The sequence below is a fragment of the Pongo abelii genome, chromosome 3 (genome assembly GCF_028885655.2).
Source record: "Pongo abelii isolate AG06213 chromosome 3, NHGRI_mPonAbe1-v2.0_pri, whole genome shotgun sequence".
NCBI lineage: Eukaryota > Metazoa > Chordata > Mammalia > Primates > Hominidae > Pongo > Pongo abelii.
The window spans coordinates 67,484,131-67,497,543 of NC_071988.2; the positions used below are offsets into that span (position 1 = coordinate 67,484,131).

The window sequence follows — 13,413 nt, forward strand, 5'->3', positions numbered from 1 at the left end:
AAAAAATATAATAACAATGAACCTATAACTATTACTAAAATAGTATGGCACGGAAGATACGTTTCCCAGTAGGTGATACGTTACAAACAAGAAGGCACTGGGCAATTCATTGCAGGTTTGCACACCGCTCCGATCTCACTGATTTTGGCATTTATCTAAGAGGTTTCAGAGTCGTTCACCTAATCTAGAAATGGAAATCGTATGCATAAAAGTTTTAAAGAGATTTTTAAGCGTGTCTGTTATTAAGCACATAAATATCACAAAAGGAAATCATGCCTCTCCAAACACGATTTACCAAGGATCTGGGAGCCCTTAGCATTTTCCCCCGCAGCGTCTTTGCAGGCAGCTCCCGAGTTGCGCTCTCCGACGAGGCAGCCCCACTTTTCCTCCTCCCAGTCACAGAGGGGACAACGTGCAGCTGCCGCCACCGGCCAGGCCGCTGTCACCGCTGCCGCCGCCGCCGCTGCTTCAAAACCATAGCTGCTACTGCAAAGAAAGTGTTACTCCTCTCTTGGAGTCAAGTGGCTGCAAACTTCACCTGCTTTTCATGTACCTTCTCCTGCAAACTTGTACGTCCTTCCGTGCAGAAGGAGCAACGAAAACCATTACCAGCATCACAGGGAACATCATAATGAAGGACACCCCCGGAAGGTAAGACCTGCGAGTTATTCCGAAATACGATCTTAATCCAGATGGGAACCACCGCTGCCAGCAGATCCTCCCCCCCACCCTCCTCTCGGTTCCCATCAGCGACCGGAGCCCACGCTGCCAGGGAGCGCGGCTGCAGCAGCCGCTGGCATGTGCGAAGTGGAGGTAAAGTTTGACAAATGATGACCACTCTGGGAAGGGGAAGAATCTAGGCAGCCAAAAATCCGCGCGGGGTGTGCTAGGGAAGAAGGCGCCCCGGGAAGCGCCACGTACCTTGCTGGGGTGCTAGGCGTGGAGGCTGAGGAGAGAGTCGGTGGAGGTGGCGGGGCGAGAGTCCAGCCCTGGCCGCGGGCTCCCTCCCGGGGCGAGCGGAGCCGCCGCCGCCGTGCCCGGGCGCAGGGCCGAGCGGCCGCCGCCTCGCCAAAGGCGCTGGCAACGCCACTCACTTGGCCCGGGGAAGTTGGGCAGCCTCCGCCGCGGCCTCGCCACCCGGCGAGAGCAACACTTTTAGTTTGGACTTTCCAGCTCCAGTCCAGGCAAATCCACACTCACGCACACACGCGCGCGCGCGCGCGGACAGCCTCTCAGAGGCGCGCGAGTCGGCCCCGGTGGCTCTCTGGTCGCGTCTTGCTCTCTCCCTCGCTCTTATTGGCGCGGAGGTTATTGTTTTATTTATTTATTTCCTCCTCCCGGCTCCATCCCCCCTCCCCGCGCCTCCTTCTCCGGCTTCCCCTCCTCCTCCTCCTCCCCGGTCTGCGGGACCGGCCGCGGCGGTAGCTCCAGCTGCAGCGTGGCGGGGCTGAGCGGCGGGACCCGGCGGGGGCTCACCGGGTGGGGGCGCTCCGGGTTGGGGCGCTCCGGGCGGGGGCGCGGGGCCGGGCGGGCGGGGGCGCCGGGGCTGCCTCCTTGGCTGAGGTGAGGGAATGTGGGGGAGGCGAGGGGAGGACGCTGCCGCCTGCCGCACTGTGCTGTTCCGGGGGCACCCAGCCGGGTGCTGCGGGGGAGAAGCGGGGCGAACCCCGCGCCGCAGCCGAGGAACTGCGCGAGGGGCGGCTGGCTCGGCGCGCCCGGACCCGGCTCCCTCTTCCTCCGGCCAGGCGAGAAGGCTCAGTCGCCTCCTAGCCACCGCCACCCCGCTTCTTTTCCTGCTCTCCCCGGGGGCTCCCCACAGCCCCTCGGGGACGCTCGGACGCGCGCCGCCACCGTTTATCCACGGAAGACAGGGGTTTGCATTTGTGAATGGTGGTTTCAGCGCTACGCGGTTAGGCTGCCTCCACTTTCCAGCCGCCGCTGCCCCGACTCTCGGGAAAGGTGCAGCCACCGCCGGGTGGGGCGGGCTCAGGCCTCCGGGGCAATGAAGTGGGAGTCTGCGGACCACGGCCCCCAGCGCGAGTTGGGGTGCCTACGTGACACTCCAGACCCACCTACAAGAGCCAGGGCGGCAGTGGCTCTGCTACCATTCTCCCCCAAAATGAGCTCTAAAAGGGCAATTGACCGCTGTTGCCACGGTCTTTCAGTCACGGCCTACCGGGCTCCCAAACCTGCGGGAGACCCGACCTGAAAGCCGGCCGCCCTCCCCCACCCCAGTTACCCAAAGGCCGGGCTGGAAAGAGCCCGGGGCAGAGAACCGGAGACCGGTGGGCGGCTCTCTGCTGCCTGCCCCGCTTCCCAGCGGCTTCTCCAACGCCAACCCTTCCAGGCTTCCCGTTAGGTAAACCTGTTTTGGCTTTTTTTTTTTTTTGTCCTTTGGTTTGCTATTTATTTATTTTTAGGAATTCATGATTTCAGTCACGAAAGGGGGAAAACTTAAAAGGAACTAAGTCTACAATATCTGCATAAATACAGCCAGTTAACTAAGCAGCATCACAAAGGCTGCAATGTAAATCTCACGCCTTGGATTTGGAGGCAGGTTGGTTTCCTCAGCGTTTTGCCCGCCGAAGTCCTCACAGCCTTGGCCTGCATTGTACAAGGTGTATAGATACAGGAAGATGGTGACACTGGAGTGCTTGCCCTGATCCGTCACAGTATGCTTATGTATGTAAACAGTGCTTTCCTTTCTATCCAAACCTTCCAATTTCCCTGAAATTTATTCATTAGATATGCATTTCTTAGTCTTCTGGATCTTTTCTCAGAAATCCACTGTTAGGGGTACAAATACTACTTAAGGAGCCGGTTTTACATACTTTACATTTTCCTTGACATCCCGACTAAGCCCCCCAGAGGTCAGACAGGGGACAGGTGAGGTCAGAAAATGGGAGAAGGTGGAAAAAAAAATGTTTATCTTTTAGGTGGAAAAACAATGTTTATCTTTTCAGCATGTTCTAGTTCTCTTGCCCCAGCATAATAATGTGTACTTGCCATTTTCAAAGAAGGGAAACAGGAAATGCCCATTTCTGGACCTGTAACTACTCCCGTACTCATGAAACACTGGCTTATTACTGAGAAAAACGGCCACCCATAATTCAATTTAAGACCTTTATTGAATGGAGGAATCTAGAGATAATACCCAAAAGGCAGTAAAGTGCCTTACTGGTCAGCTGAGTGGCGGACATGAAGATGTGCCCGTCTCTGATGACATCTGTGCCAGTGAGATAGTAAGAGTTTCACTCAAAATCTGAAAGAACCACTTGCACTTTTAAAGCCAAAGCTTTGGAAGCACATGTATTTCTCCAGAATTATTGTCCCCTGCTCCAGAGGTAGGCAGCCTCTAACATAGGGAAGTACCTATCTGATAATGATAGCTTCGACTGTGTTTTACATAGAACGTTTTCTGTATACACACACACATATACACGCACACACACATATGTGAATCTAACACACATACACACATATGCATGCACACATACATATGTATCTAACATACATACATACATACACACATATACAGGCACACACACATATATACATATGTATCTAACATATATACGTACATGTATATATATACACACACACATACACACACGTATTCCCCACCCCACCACCATAGTTTGAACAACTCTTAAAACAGCATACTTTTTCTAATTTTCTCTTAGGGAATGCAACTGTTCTCCTTGTCCCTCCTCCCCATTTCCCCACAGACTTGCACCCAATATGCTTCTCTTCTCCAGTGTCCAGAGGTAGCAGTGTTCACTGAGTTTTGCAATCCACATTATGATGGCTGTATTCACTCTTACTAGAGAAACACACATTTGATGCTGGGAATGATACTGACTCTAGATGCAGCAAACATCATTGTCACAGTTATTAGATGGAGAAAAGATGAAACCAGGAATTGATTTCATCATCATAGTAAAGAACTGAATATTGTATAATGTCTATTTTCTGGAAACATCATCTGTTTCAATGATTGTGTTTATGTTTGTACCCACAGCCTAAGGCCTGATTCATAGAAATTTAAAAATATGTGTAGGATGAATTAAAATTACTAATACATAAACAGGGTGGATAGCCTATTTCTTTGTTAAGGTCACTGAATCAGAAGGAAAATGATATTAAACATAGGTAGTAAGGGATAACTTAATGTTTTCAGAGGTTATTGTCAGAAATACCAAAAATATACTATCTTTATGTAGAATATAAAAATGTATAACTGCATTGAATTGATTAAATTTATTTAAAAATATGATTTAATTTCTTACTAAAGGGATGGAAAATAAAAGGACATAGAAAGGTTCTGCAGGGGACAGAAGGATGAAAGTTGTGACTGTAAGGGAAGGAAGCTGCAATGCTGGTAGAGGAGGGGCACGATAAGAAGATAAGAAACATGGAGAGAAAGAAAAGTATGAGAATCCCTTGATTTCTGGCCGAGAACATCAGCAGTCATCAGAAAATCCCTCTTAAACCCTGCTTAATATCCTGAATTTGTGAAAATTTGCCTAAACAGTTAAGCTGCTTGTATTACCACTGATAGAGCTACGTCATACAGGAGAGTGAAACCAAACCAATAATTCTCACTTCCACAGTCAAGAACTTCACTTTTCCCACTTTTTAATAAAAGGCACACTGAGTCATGAATGTATATGGTACAATAATTTTAGTTCAATTTTTTAAAATTTATGAATGCACGTTGGCAAGTCACATAACTCCATCTTGTCCAGAGTCCCTACTTGTAATTTGCAACCGGTGATCTATTTATTTGTGTTTGTGTGTACATATGTATGTGTATGCAGACATATTATCAACATCTAACCGAAGGCACTGCAGTGTGTACATCTAGGTTACACATATGGAAACTGAAGCTCAAAAATAAAAATAAAAAATCTGTATTATTTGTCCCTGCTGGTAAAAAATATGTAAGCATTGCAATTTTGAATACCTAGGGTTAATACTAAACCATTTGCATGTTAGAAAATGACTACCAAAAAAAAAAAAAATCATTTAAAAAGGTGTTCTTGGCTGGGCACAGTGACTCAAGCCTGTAATCCCAGCACTTTGGGAGGCTGAGGAGGGCGAATCACGAGATCAGGAGATTGAGATCATTCTGGCTAACACGGTGAAACCCCGTCTCTACTAAAAATACAAAAAAAATTAGCTGGTCCTGGTGGCCGGCGCCTGTAGTCCCAGTTACTCGGGTTGCAGTGAGCCGAGATCACGTCACTGCAGTCCAGCCTGGGGCACAGAGTGAGACTCCGTCTCAAAAACAAACAAACAAAAAACAAAACAAAAAAAAGATGTTCTTGATCTGTAATGTGTTTCGTCTCTTGCTTCTCCAAATTCTTCAGCATTTATCATTATGGTGAATCTAAAAAAAAAATCACTAACATGATATACTCATTTTTGATATATATTTGCACTTTATAAAACATAGATTTTCTAACTCTCCTATGTTCACTTTGCTTGTTAGAGTATACCCTCCACCACCATCCCCATCTCAGCTTTTTTTTTTTCCCTACATCTGACATATCCAGTATGAACATTCAGGACATTGGAACAGAGACAGGAAGACTTTAGACAAGCTCTTCCATTATATCTGAAGTCAGGGAGAAAGAAGGGCAGTAGATTAGCTGTTAGGGAATTTAAGGTTGTAGAAATTCTGGGCAGTGAAAAAGTTAATTTGCCAGAGAGACAGCACCATTTTCCTTTATCTGTGTGAAGACAAATAGAATCTGTGTGCCAAGTGTGACTGTCACCACTCTCTTCCTTCCTATCCCACGAAAGGGCTTCATTTGATTCTTTCTTATTTTCTTCCTTCCAATGCAGGATCCTTGCAAATCCTGTTCCCTGTGCTAAGACCGCAACAATTTCCTCCACTATTCAGCTAAGGTAACTCTTATTCATCTCCAAGCTCCAGGTAAAGGCATATCCTAATATAACAAACACTTCTGTGATTGGTTCTGGGACCCTATATTCGTTTTCATGACACTTACAGTTTTCCAATAGATTATACCAGACTACTTGTAATTCCATAGGTCTGAGATATTGTATTTAATGGGTATATTTTCTCCAGCACTGGAATATTTCCATGAGGGGATTTTTGATTGTATCTTCAGCATTCAGGGCAGTGCCTGACACAGAGTAGTTGTCAAAAGTACATACTTGTTAAATGAATATAGAAAGGAAAAATCAATACATTTCAGGCAGGCTATATTCTGGATAGTGGAATGCTAGACAATTGGGATATGGTAGCGTAAAAAAAAAAGACAAACTACTTAATTTTATCCAAGTTGATTCTTTCTTCACCATTATTATGAAAACCCTTGGTGTTTTTTGAAGATCTATGGTCTATGAAGCTACCGTCAAGGTAAGAAGAGAGACTTTGTGCTGTATAAATTGCAACTTGTTTTTTGATAGCTGCATTTAAAAATTGGATTAGTGTGAACGTTATAGTTAGGAATATTTTGGCATTAAACATGAGTGAAAACCTTAAGTTTAAATCATTTGAGATAGCCTTGATTTTACAATTCAGGGAGTTAGTGGTATCATTTTCACTGAGGATACTACAAAAGTCCTGTACTCTCAAATGCAGTTTACACACTGATAAATTCATGAATATTCAAACATAAAATGAAGGATCTATATACTTTGAAACGTTAGTTAATTTTTATTTTCTCTTTTTGATATGGAGTTCCTCACATGCATTTTAAATAATATATTTATCAAAATATTGTTTAAACATTATTTCTCCCTTATATGTGGTGATATTTTATTTAGCAAAAAATAAAGCCAATTTCAAAATGTTCTCCTTCGTTGATAGAGGGATCAAACATGCTAACATTAACCATGCCAAGAGCTAACCAATGTCTTTGTAAAAGGTGAAGTTTCTCAGAGCTTTTGAGATAACCTTTCAAAAAATTACTTTTAATATTTGTTTCTACTACAATAATTTTAAGACTAAGATTTTGAAAGCTGTGAAGGAGAGATGAATAGAGAAATCAAACTCGATAAAGAATTGAAATCTCACAAGTGCATCCCTGTTACCCAGAGCCCAACATAGGGTTCTCAGCTTGTAATTTAAGTACATTTTAATCTATCTTATAAAAGAACAAACACCAGGAGTTTGAGGGTGGGAAGAAGGGGAAAGAAAGAAAATAACATGTTATTTTATGCTGTATTCTATTGTCTTAGTCCACTCAGACTGCTATAATAACAAGATGCTGTAGATTGGGTAAGAAAATTATTTGTTACCATTCTAGAGGCTAAGAAGTCCAAGATCAAGACACCAGCAGATTCAGTGCCCAGGGAGGACCTGTTCCTCCTAGACAGCGCCTTTTTACTGCGTCCTGACAGGGTAGAGGGAGGAAACAAGCTCCCTCAGGCCCCTTTGATAATGGCACCAATCCCTTTTAGGAGGACTCTGCCCTCATGACCTAATCATCTCAAGACTGCATTGGGGATTAGGTTTCAACTTATGAATTTGGGGCTGGGGGGACACAAACATTCAGATCATAGCATCTATGAGCCAAACAAACACGGAAATTTTCCAGGGCCAGGGCAAGGGTGAAGTTAGTAAAGCACTCTCAGGCAGAAACTTTAAGTGAGTTGAAGGAGAGGTAGCGCCAATAATTGAGTTGGGTAATATTTACATGCAATATTTTCTAAATTGTGGCAAAATATTCATAACATACATGTTACTGTTTTATCCATTTTAAAGTCTACAGTTCAGTGGCATTAAGTAATTCACGTTATTGTGCAACTATTACCACCATCCATCTCTAGACATTTTCATCTTCCCAAACTGAAACTCTGCATAGTTTAAACAATTTTCCCCCATTCATTCCTTCTTCTAGCCCCCAACCCCCACTATTCCACTGTATCTATGAATTTAACTACCCTAGGAAACTCATTTAAGTATAATCATATGGTATTTGTCATTTTGTGACTATCTTGTTTTCACATAGTAAAATGTCTTCAAGGTTCATCCATACTGTAGCATATATTAGAATTTCCTTTTTTTCCCCTAAGGCTGAATAATGTTTCCTTGGATGTATATACCACATTTTGTTTATCCATTTACCCACTGATGGACACTTGGATGGATTCCACATTTTGGCTATTGTGAATAATGCTGCTATGAACTTGAGTGTACAAATATTTGTTCAAGTCCCTGCTTTCAGTTTTTTTGGGTATAAACTCAAAGTGGAGTTGCTGGATCATACGGTAATTCTGTTTAATTTTTGAGGAAGCACCATACTGTTTTCTATAGAGGCTGTACTGCTTAGTGGCCCTGCTTTGCCACTAGCAGGGCACAAGAGTTCCAGTTTCTCTACATTCTCAGTGTCATTTGTTATTTTCTGTTTGATTTTAACCATTCTAATGGGTATGAAGTGGTATCTCATTGTGGTTTTAATTTGTGTTTCTCTAATAATAGTACTGTTGAGCATCCTTTCATGTCCTTATTGGCCATTTGGATAATATCCTCTTTGGAGAAATGTCTGTTCAATTTCTTGGCCCATATTTTAATTGGGTTGTTTTTTTTGTTTGTTTGTTTGCTTTTGAGATGGAGGAGTTTTTAAATATATTCTGGATATTAACCCTTTATCAGATATATGAGTTTCAAATATTTTCTCACATTTCATGGTTGCTGTTTCACTTTATTATTAGAGTTCTTTGATGCACAAAAGTTTTTATTTTGATGTCATTCAATTTATCTATTTTTAATGCAATACATTTTTAAAAACAAGAATTAATTCAAAAACCGTGATGAACAAAACATCCAAATTTTAAATACAGATAGATCAGTATTACTGATTTTGTCTCTGCCTCAGGCTCCAATATGGCTAAGCACAGCAACGCTGCATGCATTTTCTACACTATGCATCATGAAACATAAGAAGTCCTGTGGATTCGAACACTTCTAGTATCACAAGTAGATAAATCATATAAAAAGATTCTAGAGATGTTCTGTGTTGTGCAATGAATAGCACCTGATTAATGTAAGGTCACAATTCTCTTTGTTTGCATTTTCTGTATTTTCAGGAGAGGATAAAAGGCAAAATTCAGGTCTACACTTGCAGCTTGCTTTTCTGAATAAATATGATTATTCTTGTTAGAAAGAAAATGGTCTCATCTCTTGATGAGAATTATAACTGGAAATGGTGCCCCAGGAGAGTTGCCTAAGGGTGGGGGTAGGTAGGCTGCAAAGTCAGTGAAAACCTGTTTTCTGTATATTGTTGTGCCTAAAGCTTTTACTAACCCAAAGAAATCATGTTTTTATGTTATATAGGGAAATCACAAATCAAGAAGTCTGTAAATGTTCTAAAAGCTCACAGAAAGTTTCCTATATTAATAGATTTAACACATGTCATTTAAATTTTCCAAATGTCAGCATATGGCACTCTAAAGATTCCTTCTATCTTAATCACTAGTGACTTTATGTAGATTTACCTTGCTGAACAGAGCCCAGGCATTTCACATTGTTCCACAACTGTGTACCTCTACTGTTGTCAAATGTAAACAGGAAGCTAGATGAATGTTCTTTATAGTGTTTCCTATTGTCAACACTGAGACCTTCTTTCTTCTTAAATTGTTGGTTCAATGTTTGACTTTGTTTTGAAGCATGTATTTAAGAAAGTATTTAAAAATCATGAAGTTCATGCTCTTAACATCCTTAGAAATCAGTCCTCAAGGACCATTGCACCATTTGTCAATCTAGGGGACATTGCCATGTGACAACAAAGATGCACCATGAAAGTTGCTTGTAAACTGCTTTTGAATTGAAGCAGTTTACTTTTTCAGTAAATGAGAACAGAGGATTTTTTTTTAATAAAATGAGATTCGGTTTTTTACAGCTATCTGAGTCTTTTTAACTGCTTTCTTTAAACATGCATAGTAAAACTTTCATGTGAATTTCATTAAGCTTCAAGGTCATTCAGGAGAAAATGATAAGCATATCAATGACAGAAGTGTTTTGCATGTAATGCAGGTGTTTGCCTATCAAATGGATTCATTAAGACAGAAGATCATTTATTCATTTTCTGTTATTACTATTATAATATTTAGAAAGAAATCTTAATATGCCATATATTCTCTCACTGTTTTTCGTAAGAGCATATCTACCATACAATAAATAAATGCCTTCATATCACTATTGTTATTTTTAATTTCAGTGAATTAGAAACAAAATAGTCTATAATTCCTTCAACTGATTTTAATTACATCTGAATGTCCAGGATTTTTCCATTAATATGGATATATATATATATATATATATATATATATATATATATAAAATTGAAGGTTGGACTTTATATTGGAAAGATATTTTTACAAGTATATTAAAATTGTAGAAATTCACAATCTTCCCTTATTATGTTTTTATAATATATATTCGAAATTTTAATTGAAACTAATGTTTACAGTGAAGAAAAACATTTGAAAAGTAAAATATTCTTAAAAGTTTTTTTTATTAAATTCATCCACTTGTTACTCCAAGAATTTAAGTTTTTACTTGATTATTTTTATATGCTCATCTCGTGAAAAAGTATCTTTTAACAACACTTAATAATATGTATTAATATACTGTAATATTGATTAAAATTCTGTTCTACAGACGTCAATATATTGACTTTTTTAAACACTTGAGAATTTCAGATATTATTTACTGGTATAATTTACTAGAGTTTCATGGTGATCATGAAAAGAGAAGACTTTCTTCGAGTAAATAAATAATTATAGTTCCAATAAATTTGTAGTATGCTGCCCACACTGTATTGTTTACAATCTATTTGTTAGTTGGTATGCCTTGCTGATGGTGGGTGTGACTATCGGTGCAATTCTGAAGATGCATGGCTAGCAGAAAAAATGTCTACATTGAAGAAAACAAAATCACTTTCTCAGAATAATGAATAATTACAAAAATTACATTTTGCATTGAAGTAATTTGATGTGATATTTTTCCAAAACAAAAGGATAGCTACAGTAGTGTCTGGATTAGCTAGAATTCTCCAGAGTAGCTGTGTATAATTAATTAAATTTTTGATTAAGAGTTAATTGGCACAGCTATTGTTTCAATTGTTCATTAATTTTCTGTAAGTGTACAGTAGTTTCTCCCTTAGTAAATAAAGGATAGTAAACATTCTTAGCAAGATGATTTCTCATCGAATTTGTTCATTATTTAAGCATAAATTGTTCTTGTACTGTGTCATGAAATGCTTTGAACGTTGTAAATACAAAGATGAATACATCTTAACTTCCTAACTGTTGGTATCACACATTTGGAAACCCATCAGAGATGTTGAGGATGACTGTGCTACATACAGTAGCCAAAACAGGCATTACCAACTTTTAAAAAATCATTGACAATCTCATAGGTAAAAAGGATATTTATTATAATTTAATATTAATGTATTTTATTAGCGTTAGCTTGTTCATTTTTCATCATTTAAAGTTCATTTGTGGTGCTCATATTGTGAGCTGTCATTTCATATCCATTGCTCATTTTTTGGTTATACTGTTAGTTTCTTCATAGTAATATGTGAAAGCTTTTTATATATTAGACTTGGATTATGGTGACTTCTTTGCCTTGCGTGTTTGTTATTAAAAACCTAGTCAAACTTATCGTTGTTTTCTTTTCTGGCCTTTGAATATTGTATTACACATAGAGAACCTTTCTTTGTCCTAACATTTTATATTATTTTCCCAAAATTCCTGTCACCTTTTGTAAGATTCATTTCTTTTATATTCAAATATTTAGTTTTTATGGTACAAGGTGGAATTAAGGATCAAACTTATTTTTTTCCCCTGGAATTTTCCCACTGGTTTGAAGTGTCCTTTAAATTATCTTATGAATTTTGCCTGCTTCTGGATTTCTGGTTGGTTAAATTGATCTGACTTTCTATACACATCCTATTATTTCCTGATTTAGTTATTATTTTATCATTTTATCAACATTAAAATTTGCTTTACTACAAAAACAAATATTGCTTCTCTTCTAATCCCAATTCCAAGTAATTTGCTTCGTCTGAGCTGCTACAAGTAATGCATAACCATCTGAAATGAGGTCTGGAATATTATGGGGATCCCAAAAGAAGACTGGCTTGAGGAAGCTTCTCCTGACAGTTGGGCAAACATGTAAAGAACTGAATCAAAGATCAAGGTCAACACCTAGTAATTTGCAGATTCTTGGCGGGGTTTATACAGCAGAGACTTTCAAAAACCCACAGGGAAGATCGGTATTGGCCCCAGGTTAGCATGTTGAGCTTCTCCTATTATCAAGAAAATAAAAAATAGTGGAACCATGGGCAGATTACTGTATCACTTGAGACTGAAGATGTACAGAGGGCACATGCAGAGCCCCTTTCATCAGTTGTCCCAAACATGGATTGATGTCTTACCTACTTCACATCATTCTTTATTACCTTTGTGACTGCTGACCCTCAATGTAAACACAAATCCACACCTAAGCCCCCATGCCTTGAGAAAAAAAGAAAATTGCTGCATGTTTAAAAGGCTGTGTGTCAGTTTCCTATGGCTTCTGGAACAAATTACCATGAACTATATGATAAAACAACCCAATGTTATCCTTTTATGGTTCTAAAACTTAGAAGTCTGAAATGGCTGTTAGAGGGCTAAAACCAAGAGGAGAGCAGAGCTACACTTCCAGAGCCTCTAGGGTAGAATCTGTTTCCTTGCTCTTTCCAACTTCTTGATGCCACCTGCGTTTTTTGACTCATGACATCCTCCTCCATTTTCAAAACCAGCCATGGAGCACCCACTAGTCTCTCTTTCTCTTTCTGTCTCTCCCTCTCTCCCTTCCACCCCAACCTCTTTGCTTCTGTTCTCACACCACCTTCTCTCCCTATGCTTCTATTTTCACATCACCATCCCTGACTAACTCTTCCTGCATCCTTCCTATAAGGAACTTTACTAATCGTCAGGCATACTCAGATGACCCAGGATCTTGAACTTAATCATATATGCAAAGTCTCTTTTGCATGTAAGGCAACATTCACAGGTTCCTGGGATTAGGATGTGGATATCTTTGGGGGACATTATTCAACCTACCATAGATAGGCCAACAAAAGAAGTTCAGTCACAAGATGCAAAACTGAAATACAGCTCATAGAGGAATGAGGTGAAAACTTCAATAAAAATAGGAGTAATTGAGGAAACAGGAGCAGTAGAAATGTACACACACACACACACACACACACACACTAACACAAACATAGACTTTTTTTTAAATTAAACAACTAAGTAGAATATTTGGAAGGAAAGAAAATCACATATATTGAAAAGAGAATTATAAACAGAAAATGGAAACTATAAGAAATTGTCAAATGGAAAAGGCAAGAAATAAAAATAGTAATATCAGAAATTAAGAAT

At 39.9% G+C, this 13,413-nt stretch overlaps 1 long non-coding RNA gene across 2 annotated transcripts in view; it reads left to right on the top strand.

Moving 5' to 3' along the window:
* The first annotated feature begins 560 nt into the window (after positions 1-560).
* The window catches only part of LOC103889264 (uncharacterized), a 66,766-nt gene continuing 53,913 nt past the window's right edge, over positions 561-13,413 (top strand). The window contains exon 1 of one of the 2 annotated variants that reach the window (XR_010139703.1): positions 561-651. This is a non-coding gene — a long non-coding RNA (uncharacterized LOC103889264). The remainder of the gene's footprint in view (positions 652-13,413) is intronic. The other variant, XR_010139704.1, reaches the window with a different exon arrangement.